We start from the raw sequence: 18,356 nt of genomic DNA, 5'->3' as shown, positions 1-18,356 counted from the left end.
AATTTTTAAAATTGCAATTCTAACTTCATTGCTGTATACAAAATAAAATACAAAATAGAAAGTGCAACGTTTAACTGTAATAAAATTTAATCTGAAGGGTAAAGTGTGAATGCAACAGCACTCTCATGTCATGCAATGTTATATTGCACTTGGCTTGTCTCTCCTTCACATACAGAAATGTAGGGAACGCCCCTTAGAGATGAAAATTTCACTAGGGACCTTGCAGGGCTGGAGGACCATTTTAGAATATCTCACTTGAGCTGAGAGATTTTGAATATCAGGCCCTAAGAATTGGCTTCCTATATATGTGGGAGTTTGCAGGGGGATTTGGTGTAAAGGTAAGATAGTGTTTGAACTTCATGGAGCATCGTTTCAGCGACCTTTTACAGCGTTATGATAGTGAGTTTTCCTGCCTTTAACATCTTTAGTTGTGTCTGGTGCTTAAAATTTGGTATCTCACACATTATAGGGGAACCTCTATCAATGTGGAAAATCAATATATACAACATTAACACTTATGAAACACGCTTGTAAAATGGTTAAGGTAAATATTTATTATTGTAAAATCTCATGTGAAAGTATTTATGTGGTACCTGCATTCTTATGAGTTAAAGCAACAGTAAAGTCAAAATAAAACATTCATGATTCAATTAGAGCTTGCAATTTTAAACATATTTCCAATTCACATTTCTAATCACATTGGCTTTGTACTCTTGTTATCCTTTGTTGAAGCATAACATTAGGTAGGCAGATAGGAGCTTAGGAGCATGCATGTGTCTTTAGCAGTCTATGGCAGCAGTATTTGCAACATTATATAACACTGCAATAAAAAATGTTGCAACCATTGCTGCCAGGCGGCTATAGACAGTGCACACATCTGAGCTCACCTGAGATTACACTTTAACAAAGGATACCAAGAAAACTAAACAAAAGTTATAACATAAGTAGGTTAGAAAGTTGCTTAAAATGTCATGCTCTATCCAGTCAAGTTAAGTTTAATTTTGACGTTACTGTCCCTTTAACATTGATGAGTTAGATACAGCACCATTGATTATAATGAAGCTTAACTTGCAGCTGTGACAGTAGGGAAGGTAGAAATGTTTATGAATTCCATCATTTGCATGAATGAATTGCATGAATGAATTTATTGAATCTAGGCAATTGTTGTCTTTTGTTATATTTTCTATATCTATATGTAGATATTTTTTAATAAATAGTATATCATATGTGAATGACAGAGCTATAGCTAATATAAAATGATATATCAGTTCAAGAAACAATTTTTTTGTCCAATTTTTCCTCAAACAAGGCTCTCAGAGGAAGACGATCATGACCTGTTCATCCTCAAATTATTGGAGTTTATCCTCAAATACAATTTTTTCACTTTTGCCAATCAATTCTACCTGCAAGTCCAAGGTACGGCGATGGGCACGGCTTGTGCCCCTACGTACGCCAACCTATTCTTAGGTTTCTGGGAGAAACATGTGATATTTAATGATTCCAACTCAGCCGAGACTGATAAGATACCATTTTGGATCCGTTACATAGACAGCATCCTATTTATGTGGGAGGGGAGCAAGGAAGAATTGGACATTTTCCTCCAGAATCTTAATATAAAATTGACCTATACCATGAGTCAATCAGAAATTAACTTTCTAGATCTCAACATCTTCAAAGATCAGGAGGGAAAAATACAAACAAACCTCTACAGAAAAGAAACTGCTACTAACAGCATACTACATAATAGCAGTGCCCATGCTCCTGGAACAACCAAATCCCTCCCGGTTGGAGAATTCCTAAGAATAAGGAGAAACTGTAGTGACAATCAACTATTCAACGAACAAGCTAAACTTCTGGAACAAAGATTACAGGATAGAGGCTACAGCAAAAGATGCATCAAAAGAGCAAAAACTAGGGCATTACAAACCAACCGTACTGAACTATTACGCAAAAAAATCAAAAAGAAGGATGAACAGACAAGATTGATCCTAACTTATAATCCACATGTTCATGTAATAAATGAAATATTGAATAAGCAATGGCATATCCTCACCTTGGACCAAGATTTGAAGCCAATTGTGGGCGATAAAGTCCAAATAGGATACAGGAGAACCTGTAATATCAAAAATATGGTATGTCGCAGCCACTACCAAGTGGGTAAAACAAGAACTGCAATTCCAACAGGATCCTTTCCGTGCGGTACATGCTCCTCATGTAAATACATTCGGAAAATTAATATAATTCAGGACCGGTTCGGTCACACACACAAAATGAAAAATTATATCAGCTGCACATCGGAAAATATAATATATGTATTGTATTGCAGCTGTTTCAAGATCTATGTAGAGATGACCAGCCGACAACTCAGGGTCAGATTACAGGAGCATGTCAGAAACATCAAAAATGCCGCAAAGGACCTGGAGGATGGTAAACCTATAACCTCAGTGGCATCTCATTTCCTATCATACCATCGCTCCAACCCCAGAGATCTGAAGTGCCAAGGAATTGAAAAAATATCCTTGGGCATAAGAGGAGGCAAAATAGAGCAAGCTCTTTTAAGAGCAGAGTGCAGATGGATATACTTACTGGACAGTGTATATCCCAAAGGATTGAATGAACAAAACAACTATTATTGTTTTTTATGAACCTGGAAAAGAGTTACTCACCACTCCAGAGGCATACTAACAATAAGATGAGAAGAATATGATTTCATTAAGTCCCCTTGAAAAATATCAGACAATATCCATAATCAAGGGATTAGGCTCTGTTCTCTATGTAGTTGGGACAGAGTTATCAACCTCTTCATATATGTATATACAAATAATGATATGAGAAAAATACCATTTCATCAATTTCCCTTGAGAAACATACCAGACAATATCCAAATAAACGGACATCTTGGGGGAAGGAGAGAGATACATACATACTGTATACTGTACAGTAAGCAAAAATTAATACACCAAGAAGCAAATCAGGAAAGGGTACACTTAGTTCCCTGTGAAATATAATATATTAAATAGTAGCCTCAAAAAACTTGGGGGTGACTTAAATGTTAGTTATTTATGCCCCTTAACAATTGATGCTTTGAGTTAATAACCAACAAGGAAATTAATAAAATAAAGACCGCAAGTATCTGGGTCCTTTATGGGTTTAAAAAAAAATTTAAGGGGTAAACTCACACACTAGATTACCCATAAAATAAGATTATCACTTCTTAATCTTTATGCACTATATGCACCTATACATTTTATACACTATGCACGGAACTTTTGCTATGTCACAATAATTGTCACCTTTTCCACCTCTACGGCACACTAGCCTGGGGTTCATTTATGACACATATAATTTTGTTTTAATCCCTTCGGGTCAATGTTTTAAGTAGGATGTTAATTTAATTTATACACATAGGATGACATTTTATTAAAGTAGGATCTTTCCTACCCTAAGGCAAAGTAGCAGACCTAAAGGATGTTCCCAATATATTTGTCAGTCTGCACTAATGTCACACATTATTACTACACGAGCAATGATTAGCTCCACTATATCACCTCCATCACCACACACTAGAATTATCTCACTTTTACTTTCCCCTTTTGCCTCCCCCCTCCCTTCTTTCCCTGTCACATTGCACAGTGTTATTGTGGATTTGACCTTTTTTTATTTTTCCCTAGTCACATGTTCTGTGAAATCACAGATAATATAATAAACACCTTTATTTATTATTTCGTACAGAGTCACGCAACAACTCTAAATAATAACTATGAATAGTCTAAAATCTATATTAACCCTAATTTGCGGTATAATGCTAGATACAGATGTATTAGTGGTCTCTCCCAGTGGCTGATCGCCATTCTTTGTAACTTCATCTAATTGTTTTCATTTCGGCCATATACTGAATAACTAAATTTACTCTCCTCGATATGTCAATCTCAGATCTGCGGTTATCCTTTTCCGTAATTAGTCCCATAGTAAATAGCAAGGGGAGGTGATGTAGCACCACTCCTCCCTCCCCAGCCAATAGAATATTTCAACTGAGTGACCAATTATTCGAGTCCATTGAGACGAACTCTTTTTGTCACAAGTCAGCCTATAAAAGACCATTGAAATGGAGGGCGCCCCACCTTTGACAAAGCCGAAAGACGAAACATGTCAGGGCAGCCGGAGACTTTATCTCCTTTTTAATCCTAACAGCAGTGTGAATTGTTGAGTGAATGATTTATTAGAATTTAATTTAAAATCGTGTGTATGTGTGGGTGCAAGAAGTGTGCTCATCTGATCACAATACTATACCAAACTAAAAGACCAATAGAGGGATCCATCGAATAGTAATCACCCAACCACTACTAAAGTCTATAGTTTATACTTATATAAGTATGGGGACATGATTCTTTAAGTGGATATTAAGTTAAGAATTTGTCCGCTCACATTGGAGCCTGAGCGAGGACGGAAATGGTGGCTAATTTAGCATACTGAGTCAAGTACCGGGGCTTATAGTAACTCGAACTCAGAGGTGCTTAGCTTAAACAGACAAGCACATCGTGCACCAAGTCATTCACCCTATATTAACTTAGTTACTGTCAAGGTTTAAATATTTATCTAACAGTGCACTTGTTAACCCAATAACTGATTACCAGATCTAACACCCTGTTGTGCTGCTGCAATACTTGATATCACAAAAAGCGGTCATTACGATCGAAATACAATCTATTTACATTAACTTATTCGTGTCACGTGATCCTGATATTAGAAGGCTTATTTAACAGCACAATAGAGGGATAATGTGGCCTTGTTAATATACTAACTTAAAGTACCAGGGTCCATATTAACCCAAACAGAGAGGCGCACTGCTCAAACCTACAGTGCAACGTGCGCAAAATTATTCACTCCGAACTAACCAAATTACTATTAAGGTGTAAGCATTCACTTAACAGTGTACTGGATAATTAAATAACATACCACCTGACCTTAGTACCGGGATGTGCCATAGAAGTATTTGCTATGACAGTAATGTTTCAGATATATGAATTATTACAGCGAAAGAGGCACATCAGCCTAAGATTATAGCGTACTCTAAGCCAATCAGTAAATATATGCAAATTCACCAGTAATACAGGAGTATTAACATACCGTTAATCCCAAGTGATGCAAGACCCAAGTCTGTAAGATTGAGGACTGCTATATTCAACCCAGGCCATCTAACTGCCTGACATAACTTAAATGGTCACATACTCGAAATTAGAGACAGTTATATGTTTAGAGGAAGATTACATGTATTAACTCAGTATGCAGCACTGATTATGAAATTATAGTATATACCTGGTATTAAGCCTATAATGAACATTAATTCAATTGAAACACGTATTCCAAAAATGATCTTGCTCATGAAATAATAGAAGATAATCCTTTTGGTATACGTCCTTTAGGACTACAAGGGACATACTAGTCAAACAACACATATATACTCTATTAGAATTTAATTAGAATATATATGCAAATATATTAGCAGCATACTAGCAGTATAATATCATGAATCTGAATTAATTTATCTATTTAGCTAACCATACCAGATACTATTACATGGAGACAGCATTTGTTCTTCCATACTATTAAGGACCACATGATGATGGTACCCTAATACTAACTATATAACATTCAATGACAGTAACCTATTGGTCAGTCCGAGAATTCTATTAGCTCTGGGACTATCTATAACCCAGGTATACTCCAGTGAGTTAATAACCCACACACTTTGATTTCAACGATTATAAATATATTCTACTCCTGAGGCCATTTCAGCCATAGGTTTTCATCCACTCACTTTCACACTGACTGTGGTTTTTAACACAATAATCCTCATTTTATTAATATTATTAAACGTTAAGTTTTAAATCCTCCATTTCTTTGGATTCTATTTTCCTACTGTACAAACAGTGATATTTTTGCTTTGTGCTGTTGAGTGCTACTAAAGTACATTCTTCCAATTGCGCCCACAATTGATACCCGTCAAGAAACAAATAAGTTCAATATACCAAATAGAATGAAGGCAATGGGGCAGTTTATCAAAGCTTCAACTGATAATGCGATGGAATTCATTTGAATCTTGCGTCATGTTCCAAGCAAATTGAATCTGCCGTAATTAACAAAGCATCAACATTGTCAAATGTTTAAATGTTTGACGTAAAATACGCTCCTGGGATCTCAATCCGATGCAGATTGATGCTTGCGTCATTTCAGATGTTTCTAATTCACATTCGACTCTATTTGACCCGCTTCCCAATTTATCAAACATTCAACAGGTACGCTTGTGTCTTTTCCTCCGCAGCGTACCTTTCGTTGAAACCGCCACCCTTGAGGCCGCAAATGCCATAGAAATCAATGGGAGTCTGAAAACCCAGAAAGGTTATGTTAGATGCTGCAAGAGAATTGAGCTTATTACATATTTATGTAAATTAGAAAGTTGATTACAATTGTATACTTTCTAAATCCCACAGACAACAAAGATGCATGTTATGTATTTAAATAATATGTTAAATAATAATATTATAATCACATGTAATTCATGATTCATTTCAAAAATAGTTTTAATGATAGGTAATGTCTGTCTGGCAGCAGGACTAGTAGATATAGGGATAAAAATGAAATAAATACATTACATACTATAGCTAACTTCCTTTTTTTGATCAATCTAATTTCACCATGTTTAACACATGTAATACAAGTCCCACTGCATTTCGCACCAAATTTGACGCACTACTTTGCACCAAATTTGACGCAATACTTGAACTCCTAAACAATCCACAAACTAGTGACATTTTCCACTACTTTTGATTGGGAAATGCATAATCTCATGATTTATGACATCAGCCAATCTGATTTAAATATACATTTTATACTATCACTAATGAATCAAATTGCTCGATACTTGTGTCATTGATCACTTATCAGAACTTGTAAGTGCCATTTGTTACATTGTGTATTATACTTTGAAAGTATGTATATGTGAAATTAGTATTAAAGTTAAACATTGATGATGACATTAGGACACAGTGTAATATTTTTGACAATGATTTTAAAAATCGATTGATGTTTGATTCAATATAATCTTAAGATGATTGCTGAAAGGGATAGTCCACCTAACATTAAACTGTCATGAATCAGATACAGCAGAAATTAAAATCACCTCTTTACTGTCATTATATTTTCAGTGTTTTTCTTCCTTTTCTTGAATTTCATTTTCATTAAGAAATGTCATCATATATGCCAGCCCATTTTATAACACCTGTGTAGGGATGGTGTTTAAAACTACACTGTAATCAGGAATGGTTACACAGGTGTAGAGAGAAAACTGGCCCAGCTCTTACAATATCTATTGTTTGCAAATAAATACCTATGATACCCTGATTACATGTTATATTCACAATTATTCTTCCTCAGAATAATAGTATATTTACACTATACACATATAGTGGTATAAATAAACACAGAGATATGAAAGACAACATTGTTTAGAACAAAATAAAATGTAGGGACATGTAAATATGTTCGGAAAATATTTTTAACATAACACACATATATATGCCTGTCTTTCATTTGACTTGCTGCATGTGACCAAGGCTCCTGTGGGGACTGAAAAGTTATGCTGTTTTTGCATTAAATTCGTGATTCAACATTTCTCTGGTGCTGGCTGTTATTGTTGTGGGTCATTCACGGATCACCACCGGGTCCTGTCCTACTTCAGTTCATACTATTTTGGATTTATTTGGCCGGGCACAGAGTGGTTGTGAGCGTTGGTGAGTGCTGATCTTCTGTATAAATATTATATATATATATATATATATATATATATATATATATATATATATATATACAAGTATGTGCAAAGATATATGTACAAATTCTAGCATTAATAGTCATTTAAAAAAAGAAAAAAACATGAGATAGTCATATCATGATTTCTAGAAATACAAATACACATTAATTTATGTGAAAATGTCATATATCAGATTTTTTGTATAACAAATAAATAAAACAATGAGATATTGTTTGTTCAGGTATAAATCTAGTTATTTCTTGGACATTATACAATCTGAAGACCCTGCACTAATATCAATATTCCTCTAGCTCCCCTCAGAAGGTCCCCTAGTGAACCTAGTAGTAGATAAAATATGAGGTGATGAGGTGAGCGTCACAGTAGGCTGAGGTGACACAGTAATTAGCTAAAAGTTAGTCTGGTGACTGAACAAGTGAAATAAAGTTTAATACATGTCAAACAAATACAGGAGTGCAGAATTATTAGGCAAGTTGTATTTTTGAGGATTAATTTTATTATTGAACAACAACAATGTTCTCAATTAACCCAAAAAACTCATTAATATCAAAGCTGAATAGTTTTGGAAGTAGTTTTTAGTTTGTTTTTAGTTATAGCTATTTTAGGGGGATATCTGTGTGCGCAGGTGACTATTACTGTGCATAATTATTAGGCAACTCAACAAAAAACAAATATATACCCATTTCAATTATTTATTTTTACCAGTGAAACCAATATAACATCTCAACATTCACAAATATACATTTCTGACATTCAAAAACAAAACAAAAACAAATCAGTGACCAATATAGCCACCTTTCTTTGCAAGGACACTCAAAAGCCTGCCATCCATGGATTCTGTCAGTGTTTTGATCTGTTCACCATCAACATTGCGTGCAGCAGCAACCACAGCCTCCCAGACACTGTTCAGAGAGGTGTACTGTTTTCCCTCCTTGTAAATCTCACATTTGATGATGGACCACAGGTTCTCAATGGGGTTCAGATCAGGTGAACAAGGAGGCCATGTCATTAGATTTTCTTCTTTTATACCCTTTCTTGCCAGCCACGCTGTGGAGTACTTGGACGTGTGTGATGGAGCATTGTCCTGCATGAAAATCATGTTTTTCTTGAAGGATGCAGACTTCTTCCTGTACCACTGCTTGAAGAAGGTGTCTTCCAGAAACTGGCAGTAGGACTGGGAGTTGAGCTTGACTCCATCCTCAACCCGAAAAGGCCCCACAAGCTCATCTTTAATGATACCAGCCCAAACCAGTACTCCACCTCCACCTTGCTGGCGTCTGAGTCGGACTGGAGCTCTCTGCCCTTTACCAATCCAGCCACGGGCCCATCCATCTGGCCCATCAAGACTCACTCTCATTTCATCAGTCCATAAAACCTTAGAAAAATCAGTCTTGAGATATTTCTTGGCCCAAACTTGACGTTTCAGCTTGTGTGTCTTGTTCAGTGGTGGTCGTCTTTCAGCCTTTCTTACCTTGGCCATGTCTCTGAGTATTGCACACCTTGTGCTTTTGGGCACTCCAGTGATGTTGCAGCTCTGAAATATGGCCAAACTGGTGGCAAGTGGTATCTTGGCAGCTGCACGCTTGACTTTTCTCAGTTCATGAGCAGTTATTTTGCGCCTTGGTTTTTCCACACGCTTCTTGCGACCCTGTTGACTATTTTGAATGAAACGCTTGATTGTTCGATGATCACGCTTCAGAAGCTTTGCAATTTTAAGAGTGCTGCATCCCTCTGCAAGATATCTCACTATTTTTGACTTTTGTGAGCCTGTCAAGTCCTTCTTTTGACCCATTTTGTCAAAGGAAAGGAAGTTGCCTAATAATTATGCACACCTGATATAGGGTGTTGATGTCATTAGACCACACCCCTTCTCATTACAGAGATGCACATCACCTAATATGCTTAATTGGTAGTAGGCTTTCGAGCCTATACAGCTTGGAGTAAGACAACATGCATAAAGAGGATGATGTGGTCAAAATACTCATTTGCCTAATAATTCTGCACTCCCTGTATACAATACAAATCAAGGATCCATGTACAACAAACAGTATAAAATCACATATTAAAAACACAATAGAAACTATAGGTCCTGGTAAAATCAGAAAGTCACAGTCCTGTGTACTGAGTATGAGAACACCAGTAAAAACCAATGAAAGAGTCCAAATTGACAGTCCAGATAAGTCAAATCCAAAGTGTCCGTAGTTGAATGAGGTAAATGATAAGTGGTAATATCAAGGTGAAAAAACAATAATTTGAGTGGTGAAAAAATATCTTAGAAAAAAATTCCAATAAAAAACTTCAATAAAAAATATATGTGGAGTGATGCATCTTAAAATAAAATTGATGTGATAAAAAACAGTGTTTTAAAAAATCACTCCACATATATTTTTTATTGAAGTTTTTTTATTGGAATTTTTTTCTAAGATATTTTTTCACAACTCAACTTATTGTTTTTTCACCTTGTTTTTTTCACCTTGATATTACCACTTATCATTTACCTCATTCAACTACGGACACTTTGGATTTGACTTATCTGAACTGTCAATTTGGTCTTTTTCATTGGTTTTTACTGGTGTTCTCATACTCGGCACACAGGACTGTGACTTTCTGATTTTACCAGGACCTATAGTTTCTATTGTGTTTTTAATATTTGATTTTATACTGTTTGTTGTACATGGATCCATGATTTGTATTGTATATTTGTTTGACATGTATTAAACTTTATTTCCCTTGTTCAGTCACCAGACTAACTTTTAGCTAATTACTGTGTCACCTCAGCCTACTGTGGCACTCGCCTCATCACCTCATATTTCTTGGATATTAACATATGAAAAATAAAAGATTAGCTTTAGAGAAATGTACTTGTTCATGGACAGTAATGATATGCTATAAATAAAGTTGGAAAAAACAGAATATCCACGACATTGATGACTTATTTATCAACAGTCCGATGCTCATCACTCCATACTTGAAGCGCGTGTTTTTGAAAGACTTTTTAATAAATCAGGGAGTTGTATGTGGATTCGCGGCAGCGATGTCTGGCGAGCGATTGACTCCAGCAAATGCACCAAGATTGACGCTTTGATAAATCGGCCCCAATGACTTTATAATGTAATATAGTTTTTTCCTACCTGTCCTGGTTTGCTTTTTTTTTTTTTAAAAAAGGATACCAAGAGAAGGAAGCAAATTAGATAAACTGTATGAATTAGAAATAATGTTTTGGGTTTTATGGCCAATTGAATGGGTATAAAACAGCCTGTTTCATTGTTGTAATAAAACAAGCATAAAATAGTGAGTTATTCTTAATACAAATCATTGCAATATATATAATTTATGATTTAAAAATGATTTTACCTTTCTTTATTATTTCTTTTTTTAAACTTAATTTTTGAAGGGCCCAATACTTTCTGTCACAGCCCCAAAGGGGGCTGTGGCCTCTACAGGAAAGCAAAGAAGCAAGTTGTCCTTTGACATGCTTGCTAGGAGACATCTGCTCTAACTGCAGTCAGTTTATTGCCATAGCTCAGTAGTGGCATTTTTTATGCAAAATTCAAGACAGTTCTCTAATGTTTGCTCTCTTATCCCAGTAAAGGCAGTGGCTACACTGATAATTTGTAAGTGCTTATTTTGCAAAAAACAAGTAAATTGTTTGCTGTTTGTAACAAAATCTGTTTCTTGCTATGCTTACTTTGATTTAACATATTTACTTTTACTAAATGAACACTGTTTCGTATCTCGTTAATGTGTAACACACAGCAGAAGCAATAGGCAGGAATTTATTAGTACAGTACACATTATTTTGAATCTCATACAAATGGTAAACAAGATAACAAGCAACAGTCTTGATTACCAGATTACTCCATTGTTGCCCTATGCGCATACCAAGGTATACTTTTCAACAAAGGATACTAAGAGAACAGAGTCAAATTAGATAATAGGGAGCATATTTATCAAGCTCCGTATGGAGCTTGATGCCCCTTGTTTCCTGCGAGCCTTCAGGCTCACTGGAAACTAGACATGTGCACGGCTAAAAAATTTGGTTCGTTTTCGGTTCGGATCGATTCAGACTTTTCGAATTTCGTTTCGGATCGAATCGGATTCGGCAAAATTTGAATAAATTCGTTTCGGATTTATTCGGATCCGAATAAATTCGTTTCGGATTTATTCGGATTCGGCTGAATTCGGTTCTATTCGGTTCCGAAATTCGGTATGTTTTAGTACACTAAGTCACTAACACCCATAAACTACCTATGAACCACTAAACCGAGGCCCCCCCCACATCGCAAACCCTATAATAACATTATTTAACCCCTAATCTGCCGATCGGATATCGCCGCAACCTACATTATAGCTATTAACCCCTAATCTGCTGTCCCTAACACCGCCGACCCCTACATTATAGTTATTAACCCCTAATCTGCCCCCCCCAATGTCGCCGCAATCTAACTACAAGTATTAACCCCTAATCTGCCGACCCGATATCGCCTCTGCCTACATTATAGCTATTAACCCCTAATTTGCTGTCCCTAACACCGCCGACCCCTACATTATAGTTATTAACCCCTAATCTGCCCCCCCCAACGTCGCCGCAATCTAACTACAAGTATTAACCCCTAATCTGCCGACCCAATATCGCCGCCGCCTACATTATAGCTATTAACCCCTAATCTGGTGTCCCTAACACCCTGCCGACCCCTACATTATAGTTATTAACCCCTAATCTGCCCCCCCAACGTCGCCGCAATCTAACTACAAGTATTAACCCCTAATCTGCCGACCGCAAATCGCTGCCACTATAATAAATGTATTAACCCCTAAACCGCCGCACTCCCGCCTCGCAAACACTATAATACATTTTATTAACCCCTAATCTGCCCTCCCTAACATCGCCGCCACCTACCTACAATTATTAACCCCTAATCTCCCACCCCCAACGTCGCCGCTACTATAATAAGGTTATTAACCCCTAAACCTAAGTCTAACCCTAACACTAACACCCCCTAACTTAAATATAATTTAAATAAAACGAAATAAGTTTACTATAGTTAAATAAATGAATCCTATTTAAAACTAAAGACTTACCTGTAAAATAAACCCTAAGATAGCTGCAATATAACTAATAGTTACATTGTAGCTATTTTAGGATTTATTTTTATTTTACAGGCAACTTTGTATTTATTTTAACTAGGTACAATAGTTATTAAATAGTTAATAACTATTTAATAACTACCTAGCTAAAATAAATACAAATTTACCTGTAAAATAAATCCTAACCTAAGTTACAATTACACCTAACACTACACTATCATTAAATTAATTAAATAAATTAATCATATTTAAAACTAAATACTTACCTGTAAAATAAACCCTAATATAGCTGCAATATAACTAATAGTTACATTGTAGCTATTTTAGCATTTATATTTATTTTACAGGCAACTTTGTATTTATTTTAACTAGGTACAATAGCTATTAAATAGTTATTGACTAATTAATAGCTACCTAGTTAAAATAATTACAAAATTACCTGTAAAATAAATCCTAACCTGAGTTACAATTAAACCTAACACTACACTATCATTAAATAAATTAACTACAAGTACCTACAATTATCTACAATTAAATAAACTAAAGTACAAAAACCCCCCACTAAATTACAAACCCCCCCCCCACTAAATTACAAAAAATAAAAAAATATTACAAGAATTTTAAACTAATTACACCTAATCTAAGCCCCCTAATAAAATAACAAAGCCCCCCAAAATAAAAAAAATGCCCTACCCTATACTAAATTACAAAAGTTAACAGCTCTATTACCTTACTAGCCCTGAACAGGGCCCTTTGCGGGGCATGCCCCAAAGAAAACAGCTCTTTTGCCTGTAAAAAAAAAAACACAATCCCCCCCCCCACATTACAACCCACCACCCACATACCCCTACTCTAACCCAAACCCCCCTTAAATAAACCTAACACTACCCCCCTGAAGATCTCCCTACCTTGAGTCGTGTTCACCCAGCCGGGCCGAAGTCTTCATCCGATGGGGCAGAAGAGGACATCCAGACCGGCAGAAGTCTTCATCCAAGCGGGGCAAGAAGAGGTCTTCCATCCATCATACAAGTACCAAAATACAAACAAACACTAAATTACCAAAAATAATAAAATATTAAAATAATTTTAAACTAATTACACCTAATCTAAGCCCCCTACTAGCTATTAATATAGCTACAATATAACTAATAGTTACATTGTAGCTATTTTAGGATTTATATTTATTTTACAGGCAACTTTGTATTTATTTTAACTAGGTACAATAGTTATTAAATAGTTAATAACTATTTAATAACTACCTAGCTAAAATAAATACAAATTTACCTGTAAAATAAATCATAACCTAAGTTACAATTACACCTAACACTACACTATCATTAAATTAACTAAATAAATGAATCCTATATAAAACTAAAGACTTACCTGTAAAATAAACCCTAATATAGCTGCAATATAACTAATAGTTACATTGTAGCTATTTTAGCATTTATATTTATTGTACAGGCAACTCAGTTTGTATTTATTTTAACTAGGTTCAATAGCTATTAAATAGATATTGACTATTTAATAGCTACCTAGTTAAAATAATTACAAAATTACCTGTAAAATAAATCCTAATCTAAGTTACAATTAAACCTAACACTACACTATCATTAAATAAATTAACTACAAGTACCTACAATTAAATACAATTAAATAAACTAAACTAAAGTACAAACCCCCCCCCACTAAATTACAAAAAATAAAAAAATATTACAAGAATTTTAAACTAATTACACCTAATCTAAGCCCCCTAATAAAATAACAAAGCCCCCCAAAATAAAAAAAATGCCCTACCCTATACTAAATTACAAAAGTTAACAGCTCTATTACCTTACCAGACCTTAAAAGGGCCTTTTGCGGGGGCATGCCCCAAAGAAAACAGCTCTTTTGCCTGTAAAAAAAAAACACAATACCCCCCCCCCACATTACAACCCAACACCCACATACCCCTACTCTAACCCAAACCCCCCTTAAATAAACCTAACACTACCCCCCTGAAGATCTCCCTACCTTGAGTCGTGTTCACCAAGCCGGGCCGAAGTCTTCATCCGATGGGGCAGAAGAGGACATCCAGACCGGCAGAAGTCTTCATCCAAGCGGGGCAAGAAGAGGTCTTCCATCCATCAGAAAAGTACAAAAAAACAAACAAACACTAAATTAGCAAAAATAATAAAATATTACAATAATTTTAAACTAATTACACCTAATCTAAGCCCCCTACTAGCTATTAATATAGCTACAGTATAACTAATAGTTACATTGTAGCTATTTTAGGATTTATATTTATTTTACAGGCAACTTTGTATTTATTTTAACTAGGTACAATAGCTATTAAATAGTTAATAACTATTTAATAACTACCTAGCTAAAATAAATACAAATTTACCTGTAAAATAAATCCTAACCTAAGTTACAATTACACCTAACACTACACTATCATTAAATTAACTAAATAAATGAATCCTATATAAAACTAAAGACTTACCTGTAAAATAAACCCTAATATAGCTGCAATATAACTAATAGTTACATTGTAGCTATTTTAGCATTTATATTTATTGTACAGGCAACTCAGTTTGTATTTATTTTAACTAGGTTCAATAGCTATTAAATAGATATTGACTATTTAATAGCTACCTAGTTAAAATAATTACAAAATTACCTGTAAAATAAATCCTAATCTAAGTTACAATTAAACCTAACACTACACTATCATTAAATAAATTAACTACAAGTACCTACAATTAAATACAATTAAATAAACTAAACTAAAGTACAAACCCCCCCCCACTAAATTACAAAAAATAAAAAAATATTACAAGAATTTTAAACTAATTACACCTAATCTAAGCCCCCTAATAAAATAACAAAGCCCCCCAAAATAAAAAAAATGCCCTACCCTATACTAAATTACAAAAGTTAACAGCTCTATTACCTTACCAGACCTTAAAAGGGCCTTTTGCGGGGGCATGCCCCAAAGAAAACAGCTCTTTTGCCTGTAAAAAAAAAACACAATACCCCCCCCCCACATTACAACCCAACACCCACATACCCCTACTCTAACCCAAACCCCCCTTAAATAAACCTAACACTACCCCCCTGAAGATCTCCCTACCTTGAGTCGTGTTCACCAAGCCGGGCCGAAGTCTTCATCCGATGGGGCAGAAGAGGACATCCAGACCGGCAGAAGTCTTCATCCAAGCGGGGCAAGAAGAGGTCTTCCATCCATCAGAAAAGTACAAAAAAACAAACAAACACTAAATTAGCAAAAATAATAAAATATTACAATAATTTTAAACTAATTACACCTAATCTAAGCCCCCTACTAGCTATTAATATAGCTACAGTATAACTAATAGTTACATTGTAGCTATTTTAGGATTTATATTTATTTTACAGGCAACTTTGTATTTATTTTAACTAGGTACAATAGCTATTAAATAGTTAATAACTATTTAATAACTACCTAGCTAAAATAAATACAAATTTACCTGTAAAATAAATCCTAACCTAAGTTACAATTACACCTAACACTACATTGTCATTAAATTAACTAAATAAATTAATCCTATATAAAACTAAAGACTTACCTGTAAAATAAACCCTAATATAGCTACAATATAACTAATAGTTACATTGTAGCTATTTTAGCATTTATATTTATTTTACAGGCAACTTTGTATTTATTTTAACTAGGTACAATAGCTATTAAATAGATATTTACTGTTTAATAGCTACCTAGTTAAAATAATTACAAAATTACCTGTAAAATAAATCCTAACCTGAGTTACAATAAAACCTAACACTACACTATCATTAAATAAATTAACTACAAGTACCTACAATTAAATACAATTAAATAAACTAAACTAAAGTACAAACCCCCCCACTAAATTACAAAAAATAAAAAAATATTACAAGAATTTTAAACTAATTACACCTAATCTAAGCCCCCTAATAAAATAACAAAGCCCCCCAAAATAAAAAAAATGCCCTACCCTATACTAAATTACAAAAGTTAACAGCTCTATTACCTTACCAGCCCTGAACAGGGCCCTTTGAGGGGCATGCCCCAAAGAAAACAGCTCTTTTGCCTGTAAAAAAAAAAACACAATCCCCCCCCCCACATTACAACCCACCACCCACATACCCCTACTCTAACCCAAACCCCCCTTAAATAAACCTAACACTACCCCCCTGAAGATCCCCCTACCTTGAGTCGTGTTCACCCAGCCGGGCTGAAGTCTTCATCCGATGGGGCAGAAGAGGACATCCAGACCGGCAGAAGTCTTCATCCAAGCGGGGCAAGAAGAGGTCTTCCATCCATCATACAAGTACCAAAATACAAACAAACACTAAATTACCAAAAATAATAAAATATTACAATAATTTTAAACTAATTACACCTAATCTAAGCCCCCTACTAGCTATTAATATAGCTACAATATAACTAATAGTTACATTGTAGCTATTTTAGGATTTATATTTATTTTACAGGCAACTTTGCATTTATTTTAACTAGGTACAATAGTTATTAAATAGTTAATAACTATTTAATAACTACCACAAATTTACCTGTAAAATAAATCATAACCTAAGTTACAATTACACCTAACACTACACTATCATTAAATTAACTAAATAAATGAATCCTATATAAAACTAAAGACTTACCTGTAAAATAAACCCTAATATAGCTGCAATATAACTAATAGTTACATTGTAGCTATTTTAGCATTTTTTATTTATTGTACAGGCAACTTAGTTTGTATTTATTTTAACTAGGTTCAATAGCTATTAAATAGATATTGACTATTTAATAGCTACCTAGTTAAAATAATTACAAAATTACCTGTAAAATAAATCCTAATCTAAGTTACAATTAAACCTAACACTACACTATCATTAAATAAATTAACTACAAGTACCTACAATTAAATACAATTAAATAAACTAAACTAAAGTACAACCCCCCCCCCCCCACTAAATTACAAAAAATAAAAAAATATTACAAGAATTTTAAACTAATTACACCTAATCTAAGCCCCCTAATAAAATAACAAAGCCCCCCAAAATAAAAAAATGCCCTACCCTATACTAAATTACAAAAGTTAACAGCTCTATTACCTTACCAGCCCTTAAAAGGGCCTTTTGCGGGGGCATGCCCCAAAGAAAACAGCTCTTTTGCCTGTAAAAAAAAACACAATACCCCCCCCACATTACAACCCAACACCCACATACCCCTACTCTAACCCAAACCCCCCTTAAATAAACTGATCGGAACAGCCAATAGAATATGAGGTCAATCTGATTGGCTGATTGGATCAGCCAATCGGATTGAACTTGAATCTGATTGGCTGATTGAATCAACCAATCAGATTTTTCCTACCTTAATTCCGATTGGCTGATAGAATCCTATCAGCCAATCGGAATTCAA

This window comes from Bombina bombina, chromosome 2 (assembly GCF_027579735.1).
Source record: "Bombina bombina isolate aBomBom1 chromosome 2, aBomBom1.pri, whole genome shotgun sequence".
In the NCBI taxonomy this organism is placed as follows: domain Eukaryota; kingdom Metazoa; phylum Chordata; class Amphibia; order Anura; family Bombinatoridae; genus Bombina; species Bombina bombina.
This window is presented reverse-complemented; position numbering follows the sequence as displayed.